This window comes from Thermobia domestica, chromosome 1, assembly GCF_964235325.1.
Source record: "Thermobia domestica chromosome 1, izTheDome1.hap1.1, whole genome shotgun sequence".
Lineage (NCBI taxonomy): Eukaryota > Metazoa > Arthropoda > Insecta > Zygentoma > Lepismatidae > Thermobia > Thermobia domestica.
This window is the reverse complement of record NC_137454.1, coordinates 251,100,236-251,118,127: the sequence shown is the minus strand read 5'-3', so window position 1 is coordinate 251,118,127 and position 17,892 is coordinate 251,100,236. Positions and strand designations below refer to the sequence as shown.

At 36.3% G+C, this 17,892-nt stretch overlaps 1 protein-coding gene across 2 annotated transcripts in view; it reads left to right on the top strand.

Annotated features, from left to right (window-relative positions):
- Positions 1 to 17,892, top strand: part of PDZ-GEF (PDZ domain-containing guanine nucleotide exchange factor) — an 835,430-nt gene that overhangs the window by 153,150 nt on the left and 664,388 nt on the right. For both annotated transcript variants that reach the window (XM_081771896.1, XM_081771905.1), the window contains one exon: positions 5,900 to 5,966. The gene's annotated coding sequence lies outside the window, so the exon portion shown is untranslated. The remainder of the gene's footprint in view (positions 1 to 5,899; positions 5,967 to 17,892) is intronic.

Below are 17,892 nucleotides of genomic sequence, written 5' to 3'. Positions count from 1 at the left end.
AATCGGTTTGGACTCCGCTTTATGCTTATGTGACCCCGTTCAGCACAACCCATTTTGCATAACAACACTAAATTGAAACAAACGTATTTCTGTCCATATGTGATACAAATGCATAGGGCAAATTATTTAAACAAAAAAACCTGGTTTAAACCCCAAAAAAAGGTTTAAACAAAAAAACGTTTTTTTGTTTTGTTTTTTGTTTCAATAAAAACCATGGGTTTTGCCAACCCTGGTCATTGCCCTCTAAAACCCTTTTCTCGCAAAAACGATAAAACCCGTATTTCCTATTTTGAAGCCATCTTTGCATCGGCAGAGTTTAGTTTCTTTAATGTGGCCCTTTTAGTCAAGGGGACCCTTTTTTGAAAAGGTGCCCTTTGCCCCCTTAACCTATTTTTTCGAAAGAAACAAAAAAAAATACGTGTCAATTTATTTTCGGTCTCGTACATAAGTAGGTGTCAAGTTTGAAGAGAATCAGATGTGGAGAAACCCTTGTGAAGCTATCTCCTTTACAGTTTCACTTTTTGGACTTAACGGGTTTTTGCCCCAAAATCTTCAATTCATGATTGTACTTTATTATATATGGGTTGTCTTCTAGTTTTGTTGATCCGAATAGCTTCCGCAGGATTTTCCGTTCGAAGCATCTGTTTTCTCTTGTTCTTGAAGTACCCAGCACTCGGAACCATACACGACAACTGGTCCAATTAGTGTCCTGTTATTTCCGTCTTTTGTTTCTCTGCTTACTGCTCTTGATCTGAGGGTTGATAGCAGAGCGAAATGTTCGCTGTGTTTGTCCGGTGTTTAATTTCTGTTGTCTGGTTATTGTCGGTTGTTATTATTGTTCCTAGGGATAGGTAAATTGTTTCACTATTTCAAAATTGTAGGCTTCTATTTTAAAGTTTAATTCCAACCTTCTAGATGTACCTTTATCTCTGGAAATAACTAGTAATTTTATCTCGTCTTCGTATATTCCAGCTCTGTTTTCCGCGCCTCCCGTTTCAAAGTGCTGAATGATTCTTTAATGAGCTTGAGGTTTCGGTTAATGATGTAATTGTCGTCTGCATAACCTAAGACTTGATATCTGTTATCCATAATAGTCTCCGTTCGCTTCATATTAGCTCTCCTCATCTTTCTCTTGAGTGCTAGGTTGAATAGTACTGAAGCAAGTCCATCTCCATGTTTGACTTCTTTTTTAACAGAGATTTTGCTAGATGTGTGTTTACCTATTTTGACAGGCAGATGCTTCTGTCGTAGCAGCCTTGCACAGGTGTTTTGTTGTGGATTCCCAGCTCGTGTAAAGCCTTCCACATTTCGTTTCTCACAACGCTGTCCTACCCTGAGAAAATAATCGTATGTGGCGTACGTAATATCTTATGTTACGTTAGTAAATCCTGTAGTTTTTGGACTTAACGTACAACAAACGTATAACTGAAAACGAATGTTATATAATACTTTCTGTATAAGTGTTCCATCTGTATGTACTTTCGATATGAAACAATATAGGCGGTCAGGATCTCACATACAAATGGACGTATATAACATACAGCTGAGGAACGTAACATAAGTATATGCATGTGATATAAGGAAGACTGTTAGATATCAGACATCCTGCAACGGCATGATGTAACATCTAAGAGCAGTGCCTATGTAGCATACGGATAACGTATGCTCCGTACTGATTTCTATAGTAAGCAAGAGGATTCCGTATATTTGTACAATATACCGCTGTCCGGAGAACGGATTTTTCTCAGTGTATGCTGTAATGAAGTCTATGAATAGGTAATATTCGTAGGTTGTGATGCTTTGCTCCCAGAATTTTTCTGTTGTTTGTTTCTTTATGAATAACTAACCTACTGTTGATTTGCCTGCTTAATTTGGACGTATGTATTTTATATGCTAATCACATTTATGATAGAGCTCCTTCGTGGCTAAGCGGTTAGCGTACGCGCCTTTGGCGTGGGAGACCTGGGTTCGATTCCCGGCGGGAGCTCATGTGGTTCGGATTCCACATTAATCCATAGGTCCCGTCGTATATAGCCTCGCTGCTGAAACAGACGTTAAACTCAAAATCAACTCAAGTCAACTCACATCTATGATAGTTTTAATTATACGTCCCATCTGCATTCTACGTGTTAGACCACTTCACATGGGATTAACTAAATACTTGAAGTGTATAATCGTTCTGACCTTTCACGTAGCGTAGCATTTGTCTGATCTGAAAGATAACATGTGAATTGCTTTAATTCCATATTTATTCAATAAACGACTTGTTTTATTCGAAGTATTATGGATAAAGGATATGAATTGAAACTTCTGTTTTCCTTCCGAAGTCCTGTCTTAATTCTGCTTCTTGTTACATTTTAGGCATTTTTGTTATTATATTATTGATTGGTATCCGTTTTTATTATTATTGTGGCAATTTTTGTAGAAAAACATATTGTAAATGACTTATTTCTTGTAGATAATCTTTATCTGAAATCCTCGTTGTTCTGTATAATAATCTATTTATTAATACCTTCTTCTAGGATGATGATGACAAGAATATGGTTGTAAGTAAGATCACTATTAATAGGTTTTATATATTCACTTTGACCTAATTGTTCCAAGTTTTTCTTCAATATTAATATATCTAGAAACTAGACTGTTTCCAGGTATATATCGGTAGTTACCGTTTCTAGATTACCGCTATAGATCTGTAAATAAATAAATCGGCTTCACAAAAACTTGAAAACGAGCTTGAGTTACCATAGATAGAAATAAACATGTCTATTTTATTTGGTCTAGGAATTAATTCGTGCGGGTGGACAAGAGATGGCGCAACGAACGGAGCGTCCCACAGTTCCGTGTATCCACACATGTGTTGCAAACCCCTGTCATCGCGTATCGTTCGTAGTATAGGGCAGTGGATTAAAGCGTCAACAACACCAGTTTGTAGTTAAGTGAACATGGCGCAATTTGTGCCTGATAAAGTGTTTTTGCAGGGTGTCCTGCTGCATTACTTTAACATGCAGAAAAGTGCGACTGAAAGTCATCGTATTTTGGTGGAAGTGTATGGTGACCATGCTCTAGCTGAGCGAACGTGTCAGAAGTGGTTTGCACGGTTTAGAAGTGGTGATTTAGGCTTGGCAGACCGAGAGCGAGCTGGACAGCCAAAAAAATTTCAAGACGAAGAATTGACAGCATTGCTCGAGCAGGATTCGTATCAAACGCAGGAACAACTTGCAGCAGCATTAGGCGTTGATCAAACAACAGTCTCCAAACGCTTGAAAGCTATGGGAATGATTCAAAAGATGTCACATTGGGTTCCACATGAATTGAAAGACAGAGACGTTGAAAGACGAAAAACCATTTGCGAATTGCTGCTTCAACGACAGAGCAGAAAGGGGTTTCTGCATTGGGTGATGAGAAGTGGATCCATTACGAGAACCCTAAACGAAAAAAGGCCTGGGTGAAACCAGGTGAACCAGGTCCATCACAACCAAAACGAGATATTCACTGTGCAAAGGTTATGCTGTGCATATGGTGGGATATGAAAGGTGTGGTGTACTATGAGCTGCTGCAACCGGGTGAAACTATGAATGGAGAACGTTATCGACGACAATTAATGCGTTTGAAGCAAGCTCTGGCCAGAACATGACCAGAATGGGAGAACAGACATGATAAACTTATTGTTCAACATGATAACGCTCGCCCACATGTCGCAAAACCGGTCAAAACCTATTTAGAAAATGTCGGATGGGAAGTTTTACCCCACCCGCCGTATTCACCAGACGTTGCTCCTTCGGACTACTACTTGTTCGATTGCATGAACAACGATTTGATTGGACAGCGGTTTACTTCTTCAGAAGATATCGAAACATGGGTCTCTGACTGGATCGCTTCCAAGGATGAGGATTCTTTCGCCACGGAATCCGTCATTGCCTGACAGATGGGCGAAAGTGGTGGCTAGCGATGGACCATATTTTTCTTAAGGTATTTATGTATTTTGTGTTTGTACTACAGCTTCAATGTGTGCGTACCAACCGCACGAATTAATTCCTAGACCAAATATATTCATCTTGATCCATTACTCTTCACTAATAAATACTACAGGCAAACTACGGATAGGGTCTGAACCACATAAATACTCCTGCCCAGTCGTTTTTTCAGAAAAAAATGTTCCGGGAGGCACTGCTGATACTATTCTATTATTATATTATAGACGTATTATTTTGGTCTCATCCGGGGGGCAGTGCCCCCCCAAAAAACACATGTCTGGAAGAAACACTGCTCCTGCCGAGGATCAAATCCGAATCTTCTGCAACAAAGAAGAACGCTATTTAGCCACGAGGCAACCCTGTATTGGAGAATCGTATTTCTACTCATAATATATTCTGTTCGTGTGAATGTGTGTGTTCCATTGTTTATTTTGATGCAGTTTACTTTAGAGAATAACCTATAAATTTATATTGAATTGATTAATAATAGTAATAAAGCAATTCTATGTATTAAAACAATTGGATTCGAAAGATCCGATATGATGTATTATGCTTTAAAAACAATTTTACCAAAACCAGCTTTAACAATTAATTGTGTTTCCTGTTAACCATGATTCGCGTCCGCTTTTATGTTACCGTCTGTATCAACTGAGTAATCCATTGAATAAATATTATCAGCAAGTACGACATTAGCTAGATTGAACAAAAATAAATACGAAGAGAAAAGTAACTTACTGTTTGTTAGTGGTGTTAACTTGAGTAAATAGAATGCAGTATTTTTATTATTGTTTGCAAAACCAGCTTTTATTTGTAGGCCTTTTCGTTAAAACCATAAGAGTAGTTTAATTTTAGATTAAGGCTGTCCGTATTTATCTAACAAAATGTGTTAGATGACAGATTATAGTTGTTAGATTTTGGTGCGGCATAATGGTATCTTAAGTAATGTATATATTAAAGAGTTATGAAACGAGTTTGATTTAACTTCGTAAAGCAGAAGTTCTGTAAATACATTTTGAATATATAGAGTATACGATATTACATCGACCAACTGAAGGGAGTGATAATAGACATGAAATAAAAAAAAAATGTCTGGTAAACATGGGTCGATAGCGGTGCACTTTTACCATGAGAGGCGTTCAAAATCCGGCGAAGGCACTGATATAATGCCGAATATCTCATGAACTCTGAAAGATATCGCTGTCGGGTCAAAAATTACTCAGAAAGTCACATCTGATAAATGCAGTGTCATACCAAGGGTAGCGGAGAAGTCGCCGCGGTAGTGAGATTCCCACAGACGGGGAATACATATGCGAATATCCATCTGTATCTAGGGATCTCCGTATCGCGGCGCGGCTACCGCTCCGCTATCATCGGTATATCATTGCATTTGTCCGGTGTGATTTTTTTAGTAATTTTTGGCCTGACAACGATATCTTTCAGAGTTCATGAGATATTCGGCATTATATAAGCGCCTTTGACGGTTTTTGAACGCCTATCAAGGTAAAACTATTCTGCTATCGACTCATGTCCATTAGACATTTTTATCCTTTATTACCTCCTTCAATTTGTCGGTGTACTATCGTATCCCCCTCTATATATACACAAAATAATAATAATAATAATAATAATAATAATAATAATAATAATAATAATAATAATAATAATAATTGTTGTATTTTATGTATGCACTTTAATTTTTTAAGTATATTCAATAAGAGTTCTACTTATCAATTATGGTCTTTTCGAAGCTGGAAAGGAGGCGAACAAAAAAAAGTGAATTTTTGATTACAAGTTCTAGAGTTACATGTATCAAATTCTATATTTGATAATAGTTGCGGTATCGCTGATTACTGTTCCTAGCATTATAAAGAAATTTTATGATTGTTATTCATTGTTCTATAATATATTTTTATTTTCTTTTGCAGAGAAGAGGCAGTGAAAGAGCGTAGCTCTTTAGTATTGAAGTTCGACTCGACACAGCATGGATACATGGTATGTAATGCGTATCTTAGAAAATATTTACCAAAGTAAAGTATGTATATACGTATATATAGTTATAGGCAAAATCTTTTAAATGTGTATATTTGGTTGGTTTTATTGAAATGTTCATCCCAAGTGCATTTCGAAAAGGGGGAAATGAAAGTTGGTTAGTCAAATACCTGATTAATCTTGCCTAATGAAAACGGTACTTACAACCAGACGCTTTTGCCATCGCTCAACAACAATTGGATTTCGTGGCGAAAAAAGTCTAGAATCTGCGATTAAAGAAGTCCTGAATCGCACGTTGCACCACTTGATCATCACGAAAGGTCTTCCTTCCCAAGAAATGCTCGAGATGGTATTTGGTAGGAAAGACTTCAGGAGAATACGGTGAATGAGGACGGGTTTCATATTGCAACACATGGAAAATCTGGAACGACGTTTGAGGGACATTTGCGCGTGCATTATCGTCTAACATGGAGACACCAGGTCTTCTGAAAATTCCTCAGGGCCAGATTAAGGGGGCGCTTTAGCCCTGGGCCTCTAAGTGGACAGGGGTCTCCCACTCTGTTCAAAATCTCAACTAGCTATCTAAAAAGAATCATGGAGATACAATCATCATCATAAAATAAAATATAACCAAAAAATATGAAACATTCCCTTAACTTTCCTTTCCTACTGTACTTTCACAGAAATGTATTGGGTGAAGTCAGCAGGGCCACATCTTTTTTCTAGTCCCGGGCCTCCAGGGGTTAATTCAGCCCTGACATTCCTGGGTGCTTGCCAGCAAAGTTAGGAGCATTTCGTGGAGTTCGGCAATGTAACGATCCACAGCGATCGTTTCGGAGAAAGACATGACGGACCAACCCCACCAGAGAGCACCATACCAGCAATAGCATCTAGAGGTTTCAGGTTTTGAATACCGTTCCGAACTTCAACCAAGATTTAACTGTTCCCTGACTGTTTGCGATTGTCGTAGGAGATTTATATTTCATCAAAAGTGACAATCCAATTCAGAAAACTTTCCCGATTATTCCTTACACTCAGGGTAGTGCTCACTTCCAGAGCCAGCTCATGTGCCCTCCATGAGTCCAATTTTTTCACTTTACTAATTGCATGGATCCTCCGAACGACAATGTTGTGTTGCATGCCTAACTTGTCTGCAATGGCACAAAGACTTATCTGAGGGTTTGCTTCCACGTTGCTCCTGAGGAGCTTATCCGAACACGATGTTGATCGATGCCCACTGAGATCATTTTGCAATGGGGTGTCACCGGAAAGAAATTTTACAAACCAACAGCGAATGGTACTTTTATTCGCCATTCCTGGCCCATGTGCACTGTTAGTTTTTTTTTTTCAACTTACTGTCCAGAATGTCCCCATTTGAATTCGTAAAGTAAAAAACACAACTGTATGTCCCCTGTGGTGTAGTCATAGGATCTTGTTGAACAACGCACTGCCTCGTGACTGCCTCTTTGGTGGACATGTACAACCCGCAGCAAAAAAACCTGCAACATGAGCATGTAAGTTTATTATGAAACGACGAAGTCTTTTGCTCCAAAATAAATGTGCAGGAGAGGACGCCGAGATTTCTCCTAGCGTGATTCGTACCACTTAGACTTTATGTTGATTCCCTGCGCTGTTAGTCGTAGTTTCACAATAAACTTACATGCTCATGTTGCAGGTTTTTTGCTGCGGACTGTACAGTTTTAATGATGTTTCACTGTCACTTTAATCCGTTCGTATCTTGCTTTGCTGAGGCGTGTCTGTGTAGATTATAAAATGGTTTGATTATTTATTTTCATGTATTCTCAGTTTTGTTACCTGTTCTTGTACTCATTGAAATAACATTTTGTCTGAGTTTTAATAGCCCTGCACTTAAAATCCAATAAAATGAGCTTGTAAAAATATTATAGTGAGAGGATAAATGAACTTTAATTATCTTGGCGCACACTCGTATGAAGAATTCTGGCTACTTCTATGTGTTGAGGTGAGTTCTCATCAGACGTCAAAGCGGACATTTCAATTCTAAAAGTGCAACTTACGAGTAATATATACTGCCACAATAATCGTTCTTAACACGGAGAGAATATGTTTCATTTTAGATATTAAGGGCTGAATTTGGATTTAAACTGCATCGGAAGTGTCAGTGTTAGTCTCAACGACACCGAAAACTATGGATTCGACACTAATATAGGTCTAGTTCATTTTCGATCATTTTTATATATTTCCCTCCTCCTCCTCTCTTAAGTTTCACCGTCATATATATTCAGTAAGACGGTTTCACATGCTTTAAAGCCGTTTGTTGTCAATGCAATGTGAAATTAATTAGCTTTACAAAATTATTGGCTTGTCAGTTCATGATTATATTTAATTACCAAGTAATTACAAATGTATATTAAAGTACTCTCCTTCTCTGCTTGGCAAACGCGTTTCGAGAGATTGACTGTGATTACATCAGCTTCCAGCATAAGTTTATGCAAGGCGTCACACTTCAAAGGAGATAAGACTATTGTGATAATTTAATAGAGATCAACTAACTATAAACTTGAGTGCTTCTGTAAATTAAGAAAACATACACAGACAAACAAGGAGAGAAAAAGTTATGTTGAACAGTGTTTGTAAGTTCAAGCGTATCCGTGTTCACTGTTATTTTCTTTCTATCATTTCTGCTTCCCCTGAAACAGTACTTCCCCGCTTTACAATTACAATTACAAATGTATTCATGTTGACACTTCCTTGTTATTTTTCTTCTCATCCATCACATATTCGCTTGATACCTTCCCTTTTACATGTCTTTTTATCTTTCCTCCGCCCCTCTTTTGCGTTTAACCCGCCTTTTGGAGTCGTTGTCAGCAGTTTTGTATGAATGGGCGACCAAGTGTGGTATTTTTGTACTGACTCAAGCATTTAGGTAGCTGTTTGAAAATCTCTCACGTAATGTTCCGCTGCGCTGAGATCTGGGTTAGGCGGTAGCAAGTTATCTCTGTGGTTGGTTTAAGAGAGAAAAAACTAATATACACACGATATATATATATATATAGGGAGAGAGAGAGAGTTTTATAAGGAATTCTCCAATTTGATTTAGTAACTTTGTAGACATACTCGGCCTTATGCAGAGTCGTTCTTACGTGATTAGTGCCATACTAAAGAGTTCGACTAACATATATTTCCTGCAGTAGACAGGCCTTTAGTATGACGCTAATCATACATCTAAACGACTCTGCATAAGGCCTACTATGTGTAAACTGTGATTGTGTGTGGTTAGGACAGAAAAAAAATGCATGCACACTGTCATAGGCGGCGACAGGATTTTGGTAATGTGGGTGCAACACATATCCTAACATTGTTGCCAGAACGCTCTGCACTATTGAACCTTAAGATCTCCAAAATAATCCTAAGTTTTACTCAAAAAAATAATAACTAAGAAAATACGGTATGATGGCAAGTAACTTATGAGAGACTTAAGAAGTCACTCAAACATATCCAAAAATAGGAAACAATAAATATACAAAATAGAAAGGATTATTGTGGGAAATCTGAAAATCGAAGTTAATAATAGGTACCTGCACCCACTGCACCCACTGTGGCGCCGCCTATGCACACTGTTATTCATTTTTGGTAGTGGGTATAAATATGATTGACTGTGCTTTGTTTATTTCAATGTTCTCTATGAAACAATTCGAATATATTTGTTTCTAACCTAAGTTACTTTGGAAATGTAACTCGTTATTCACAAGAAAAGTAGCACGTTTGCTTCGCAACTGAAGGTGGTCGGCGTTTCCAAGTTTTTCCTTTAGTTCCACTAGGCGAATTCCGGGATCATCATCATCGTAGGTATTGTGCCATCCACTTGCCGCAGTTGTGAAGCTTTCATGCTCCATGGTCTTCAGCTAACCTCTTTGATTTCACGTAGAAATTTTCCCATTTTTCCGATTTGATACCGCCCACCAATTATAGCCTTCTTCGATGGTACATTTTAAATATAAGCCATAATTACTTCCTTTCCCATTATTATTATTATTATTATTATTATTATTATTATTATTATTATTATTATTATTATTAGTAGTAGTAGTAGTAGTAGTAGTAGTAGTAGTAGTAGTAGTAGTAGTAGTAGTAGCAGTAGTAGTAGTAGTAGTAGTAGTAGTAGTAGTAGTAGTAGTAGTAATAATAGTGGTAGTAGTAGTAGTAGAAGAAGAAGAAGAAGACATATATTTATTGGACCTGTGGAATATTCTCAATCCCAGTATTAATTGGAATTTTGATCAATAAAGAAGTAGCACTGCCATGTGTACACCACGTGAAAGGGTTTTGTGTGATATTTTTTCAATAAATTTTGAAACCGTATCTATAGAAAGTTAAGAGAGAAGATGGTGTCTATTCTTACAACACCAAATCAATTTGAAAAAAGCTCGCCATCTCTTACTATTTATACTCTATGTAGATCGATATTGAAATCAGAAGTCGTAGTGTATTTCTGTCACTTTCGGTTTTAGTAGAAAGTTAAAAAGATGGAAATGAAAGGTATTCTTCGGATGCTTAATCGATTTTAGGAAACCGCTTCTCAGTGTCTTATTATAGTTTTTGCTCTATAATAATGAACGGAAACGATTGATTTCTAACACTTCCGCTTTAAATATAACCTCTATTAACCAACTCGACTCTTAACTTTTAAGCCTCTATATCCTAGTCAAAATTCATGGTGATCCATCAAGTATTTTTTTGGACAATGTGAATATATAAAGAATTAACCAAATGCTCATGACCTAGGTGGGACACGAACCCTGTGTGTGGATACATCTTGTGGTCGTATACCGAATGCAACTGAAATATGAAGATAGTGGAGTAAAGAGAGTTTATTGCGACTCTTTTCAAATGTCTTTATAACGTAGGTATTGAACAATCAGAAGGAAGATATAGGATGAATATTGAGCAGCCCCTTAACAATTTTACAATACGACATAGTATGTAATAAATGAAGAGCCAAATTGATGGAAACTATTGATTGGATTCAACATCTGTTGAAACAAGTATAATTAACAGGGCAAAATGTATGTTGTTATTTACTATACTTTAAGCATGGATATTGAGTTCAAGTTTAGGATCAATAACAGAAAAGTGTTTATGGCGTTAGAAAAATCATTGTCAATATATTTTTTTAAAAAGCAGAACAACACATTAAAAATGAAATGAAGTGTTATCTGTCTATATGTATAGCTATTTATTTAGCTAAAAGAGACATTATAAACAAACGAATGATGATTAAACCATAGAGAAATGGGTAAAGTAGAAAGAAGACGTGAATATCTCGAGTTATTTACTGTTTATAATCTGTGTGAGTGAGACATTCAGAAGCCCACATGATTAACCCCGTTTTCGAATGAAAATGTTACAGTGAAATTCGAAGTCAGTTTTATCATACAACACTAATTTAGTAATGTTCCAGAATACATTTTCTATAGCTTTAGCTTCAAGAAGACATTTAGCTTTATCCAGTGTAATCTCTGAAATTATGAGCACTTTAACAACTATCCAGCATCCCAAATCTCAAAATTACCAGAATTAATGTTACTTCTTAATGTTTCGTAACTGTGAAAAGTAAAAGTACTTTCTTGTTGTTGTTGTTTCCCACGAACCCAGAAGTTAGAACCCTTTTTAATGATGAAAGAAGTTGGTTGCAGATGGATGATTATCTTTAATAAAGCCAAATACTCCAAGCGATGTGTTAGTTTTCTGAGTTATATATACATATTAGAGTGGTCCTTCGTTTCGAATTCCGAGGGAATTTTTTTTTATAGTCTCACTTCCTTAAATGGTTGCATATCAAACCGAAGTTAGCAGGTGAAAAGTTAGCTCAATCGAATTATATTAAATGGTGTCCCAATCCACCTCACGTTTTGAATACATTTGCAATATACAATATGAGGCAAGGATACCTTGCAAGCTTGAAATGGCTAGAGAGAGAGATCCATATCTTGGATAGGGATAATGGAGTTAGAACAGTATCTATCACTGTATAGTACCATCATGGCCGCCATCTTGGATTCAGGTTCATAATTTATAATAGGAAAAGGGACATGTGACATATCACACCAAAAACCCACTTCTGAATTATTTCCAACTTATCTGTAAACTTTCATTAATACTCAATTCATTACCTCCATAATATGTATCTGTATATTATCTTACATAATTGTTTTCCAAGTTTATTAGATGCATTTGCCTCATATTGTAAATTGTAAATACATTTAAAACGTGAGTTTGCTTGGGGTACCATTTAATATTATATTTTATTGAACTAATTTTTCTCGTGGGTAACTATAATCTGATAGGGAACCATTTTAGGCAGTGAGACTAAAAAGAACCCGGAAGTTGAAAAAAAGAGTTCCACTCTCATATATATATATAATGTGTGTGTGTGTTTTTGTGTGTGTGTATGTATCGATAAATAGATAGATAGATATTATTTGTAAGACCTGTCTTTTCCGACTCTGCAATTCAAAATATTGATTTAAAAAAAGGGGGGGCGGAAATTCTTATTCCATTCCCCGGCTTTTATCCTCTGCCGTTATATGGGCCAGCACAACAATGATGTAATGGGGTTGCATATACACCAAGTGTAATTATAAATCGACGAGATACATGCAATTTTTTAAAAAATATATTTTTATCTTCCCCAGATCCGACCCTTAGAGCCGGAAATCGTAAAAAGGGCTTCGTGCAGGGTTAGATTTGGTAAATCTAGTAGCTCTAGAGCACTCTTCTACGCGGAAAGCTGATGACAAAGAGATATACATGCGGCATATATGATCTATCTTATTGTAGTGGACTTTGAGAGGTTATACAGTACTACTAAATAGGAGCTCTCTTTTGGCTAAATGATTAGCGTATGCGTCTTTGGCGCGAGAGACCCAGATTCAGTTCTGCGTGGAGATTAGTATAGTTCGAATCCCCACGTGAAACTTAAGTCCATGTGTCTCATGTAGTATCAGTGGCGAAAGAGACGCTGAACTCCAATTTAATATGGCAATACTACTAAATAATAATTATTTATTCATGTTCATGTTCAGTGTTGTGCTGTGAAATATCACGAAGAAATTTTTAAAATATGGGTTTGCAGTGAAAATTATATTATTGTGCATCTATGTGAAAGAAAATTGCACACCGTAGGCGTTTCTCATAAGAAGTAGTTTACTTTCATTTGCAATGTTAGAGGCCTTTTACACACTGGAGATAAAGATTTTGTGTGAACAAGCATGTCTTCGACCTTAAAATAAAGATGTAATCATACAAAAACTTGAACATCAAGGAAATAATTGCTTACATTATTGTCATTTAATTATAGTTACCGAAGTAACAATTGTTTTATTTAAATATAAACTCGTCAGGTTATATTTATTTTATATTAGAAGGCTATTTTATGTTATTAATGGGTGTGAAAATTCATTGAAATAAAAATGATATATTGCAGCTATTAATTTATTTGACGTTTGACTCTGTTATTTTCTCTTTCTTTGTTTAATCGTTAATATCTCTGTTGCAACAACCGTCGACAGGTGCAACGTGCAATGGATTGCAATTATAGATAGTAATACAGTATGCTTGTAATTGTTTATGTATACTTCAATTACAACAACTTGCAAAATGTCTGGGATATCAATTGACTATAGATGAAGTAGAAGCCGTAGTCTTGTGACTAACACATACGCGCTCGCTTGCCTACGGTACACGCGGTTCCGGGTTCGGTTTTGGTTGGAGGAGCATTGAAATTTGAGCACATTATGGTGGTTTTAATTCCACCTGAAGATTAATATATAGTCTCGACTATCCTTAGTAGATAGCAGCATGTTTTCACTATATATAACAATCATTTAATGCAAGTGAATTTGAAATGAAATGAAATCTTTGAGTTTTACGTCCCACGGTTATGCCGGTTAGGCTAAAGGAGACGGTGATTATGAGAGATGAGTGAAATGGTGGAATGAAGAAAGTGGGAGGAAACGGGAGAACCCCGAGTAAACCCACGAGCAAGGTGTTTGTCCACCACAAAGTTCACTTGGCGGGGGCTGGGATCGAACCCGGGACCCCAAGCACCAGAGGTGAACGCTCTACCACTGAGCCACCGCGCCCCCCGCAAGTGAATTTGAGTTAATGCCCCAGCTATTTTGGTTATGAATAATATTGTGACTAACGTTATTTAGAGCAAACAATTTAATTCTTGTAGACAATTAATCTACCTTATAACAATCAACAGTCGACTTGGCTAGGGCTGTGATTTTCCTATTAAAACCATAAGTGTGGTTGACGAAAGAAAGAAAGAAAGAAAAATTCTCTAATTACTGATTTTAATTTGTTTTGGGCCAAAATCTGAATATTGACCTCTTGAATTTGATTGAATTATTTTGAAATTGTTGCTCCATACAAAATACATTAGAAAGATACGCAAAATGTACTGACATGTGTTGTAGATAATCCAGCCTTTTTACACTTCCCTTTAAAGTAAGTCCATATCTCATATAATTTGAAAAGTAACACTAAGGGGCCGATTAATTTAGTTCACGTTTTCCTCCGGATTATACGAGTATATATCTCTTTTTTTTTTTCAATCGTTAATATCTCTGTTACGACAAGAGTCGACAGGCACAATGTGTAATGGAAGAGATTTCAGATAGTAATTAAGTAAGCTTGTTTTTGAAGTATGGGATATCAATTGACTAAAGGTGAAGTAGAAGCCCTAGCCTTGTGACTAGTGAGCGCACGATTGCTTATGGTACACATAGTTCCGGGTTCGATTTTGGTAGAAAGAGCATTGAAATTCGAATATATTATGATGGTTTGAATTCCATCTTAAGATGAATGTAAAAGCTCGACTGTCCCCTATAGATGGCAGCACGTTTTCTGTGGTAGAAGTGGAGTAGAAGCCCTAGCCTTGTGACTAGTGAGCGCACGATCGCCTATGGTACTCATAGTTCCGGGTTCGATTTTGGTTGGAAGAGCATTAAAATTCGAGTATATTATGATGGTTTGAATTCCAACTTAAGATGAATGTAAAAGCTCGACTGTCCCCTATAGTTGGCAGCAAGTTTTCTTTGTTTTTCCAATGTATTTTTTTTTATGGAGCGATAATATTCAAAATAATTCAAACAAATTCAATCACTAATTAGAGAATAATCTGTGCAGTTTTATAATAGGGTAAGTTTGGGTGAATCCGGACAGTTCTGATGTTTCTTTTACTGCTACCCCCTAAACAAAAATATCCAATACTTCGTCATATGATTTAATGATATGTTGGTAAGCATGTACAACTGAAATAGTTTTCCTGGACTGGCATGTTAAGAAATAAAAAATAATTTTCTGAAAGTTGACAAAATCTTTGATTTGCAAATTTGGAATGGTGAATCCGGACAGTAGGTTGGTGATTCCGGAAACTGAACTTCGAAGGAAGATATACATAATAGGTATATTTTAGCTTACTATCTTGTTACACTAACATTCTAACATGATGAGTACAGAATATAAATTCAAATACATGATAAATACTTACAAATTACTAACATAGCAATTTCTATAATAATTACTATTGAAATTGTAAGCTAAATGCACAGTGGTGTAACTATCACTATAGAGTTTAATCATTAAACACAGTAATCACATTTGTTTCCATTAGGACTACATTGTACTGCTATTTTTTTGCTAGTAACAACTAGATTATTAGTAAAATATATAACGTGTGCACAGAGACTAGCATTTTTTTTTTCTTGCATTAATGACGTCTGCCAGTTTCATGAAGCACTAGTCATAATTCAGACACATCGTGCACAGATAAAATACAGTTCCTTATCACCTCCCACACATCTTTCATAAAACCAGATCTTACACACAGTACAGGACACCTAGCAACGGTATATGCTTGATGATGGTGCGTAATAATTCTTTACACAAAATCCACAGTTGTTTTCATCCATACCTTGGATTGTGTTTCAGGAGACAGTTTGAAACAACATCACAACAAGTCTCCACATTACACATGTGAAGAACAGTATTGTCATAAGCTTAGGGTGTCCGGATTCAGGGACTGTACGGAATCACCCAAACTTACTATATATTTTGTTTCTTTCCTTTGTTGACAGAGTCATTGTAGAAAGCGAGTTGCTAAAGAACAAAAGTACTAAAAAGTACTTGAATTACGGTATTCCCTGAGTTTCGAGACAACATGGCGTCAAAATGTGAAGAACTGTCTCGAACGCCCGTTTAGTAGATACAATGTTTTCGTTTAATTCCAGTGCTCTTTTTTGTTTGTTTGTTTGTTTCATTTTACTCGTATTTTAGATACAATCTTTATAGTGTGTGGACGTTCCTGGCGTCACTACTTTTATTAACTACAATGGATTTATTATATAACAATATCATTTAGTGCAGGTGAATTCGGGTTTATGCCCGCGCCATTTTGGTTACGATTAACATCGTGACTAACATTATTTAGAGTAAACAATTTAATTATTTTAGGCAATTAATCTGCTTTATAACAATCAACAGTGTAATAGTCGGCTTGGCGAAGGCTGCGACTTTCGTATTAAAACTACAAATGTGGTTGACGAAAGAAAGCAGAACTTTGCCCTGATTACTGATTTAATTTATTTTGGGCCAAAATCTGAATATTGATCTTTTGAATTTAATCAAATTATTTTGAATATTGTCACCTCATATAAAATACATTAGAAAGATAGGCAAAATGTATCGACATGTATTGGCGGTAGTCCAGTTTTTACACTTCCCTTTAAAGTAAGTCCATATCTAATATAGCTTTGGTACTGAAAAGTGACACTAACTACAATATACAAATAAATCAAGGTGATATACTTATTTCATAAAGGAGTTTAGTTCCTATCTGAAGGAGTAAGTCCGTAGCTATGGTACTGATAAGGGACATTTAACTCCCACCACTTTAATAAGCACTTTCTTCTTAGGGGAAAAAGACAAAAAGAAGTTAATATTAAGTTGGAAATTAATAAAAACAGATAAAGTGTATAGTAAAACTAGATGCTGTTTTTTTTTTTTTTTTTTTTTTTTTTTTTTTTTTTTTAAGTCATCAATGGCGTTTAGAAATTCGTATCACAGACAAAACCTGACGGATCTCTCCCTTTGCGTGGTGCAGTCTTTTTTCGTGAAGATGTTTTGCATTCCCTTTAGTCATCAGTGCGACGACATAGTCTTTTTTTTTTCCGGTCCCCCCTGTGTGTTATCATGATATGAAAGTATTCTTCTAGTGTAGAGAATCTAAATTAAAGAAGACTAGTGAGTGTTCATGTCTCCCCTCAACATTTTAAATTATGAAAGAGAAGCGAGTTTGAGAAGATAGAATATGAAAGAAGATTTTGGCGTGTAGATGACACCGGCTGAAAAGAATAGCGACGATCGCATACTCAGCATAAAGGATTAAAAACTAAGTTTCCTATCTTTCCCTCTGTCCAATTTTCTGTGCTCTTTCACCCCACCTATGTCGATTTTTTTTTTTAGTGGTTGATTCCCCACAGAGATAGATAGGGTGTTGGGCTGACACAAGTAAGTTTTTTTTTCTTTTTTGCCGAATGTGAATATATAACTAAACTAATTTTACGGGAGTGAACGTCGAAAAAGGTAACATGAAGGAAGAACTTTTTAAGAATGTTTCCAACCTTTTTAAATTGTAGCAGTTAGTGAGTGAATTTTTGATCGGAGTAAGTACAAAGAGAATGAAATACGCTCGTATTAAAACTAGTTGAAAAAATGAAATGAAATCTTTAAGTTTTACGTCCCACGGTTATGCCGGTTAGGCTAAAGGAGACGGTGATGATGAGAGATGAGTGAAATGGTGGAATGAAGAAAGTGGGAGGAAACGGGAGAACCCCGAGAAAACCCACGAGCACGGTGTTTGTCCACCACAAAGTTCACTTGG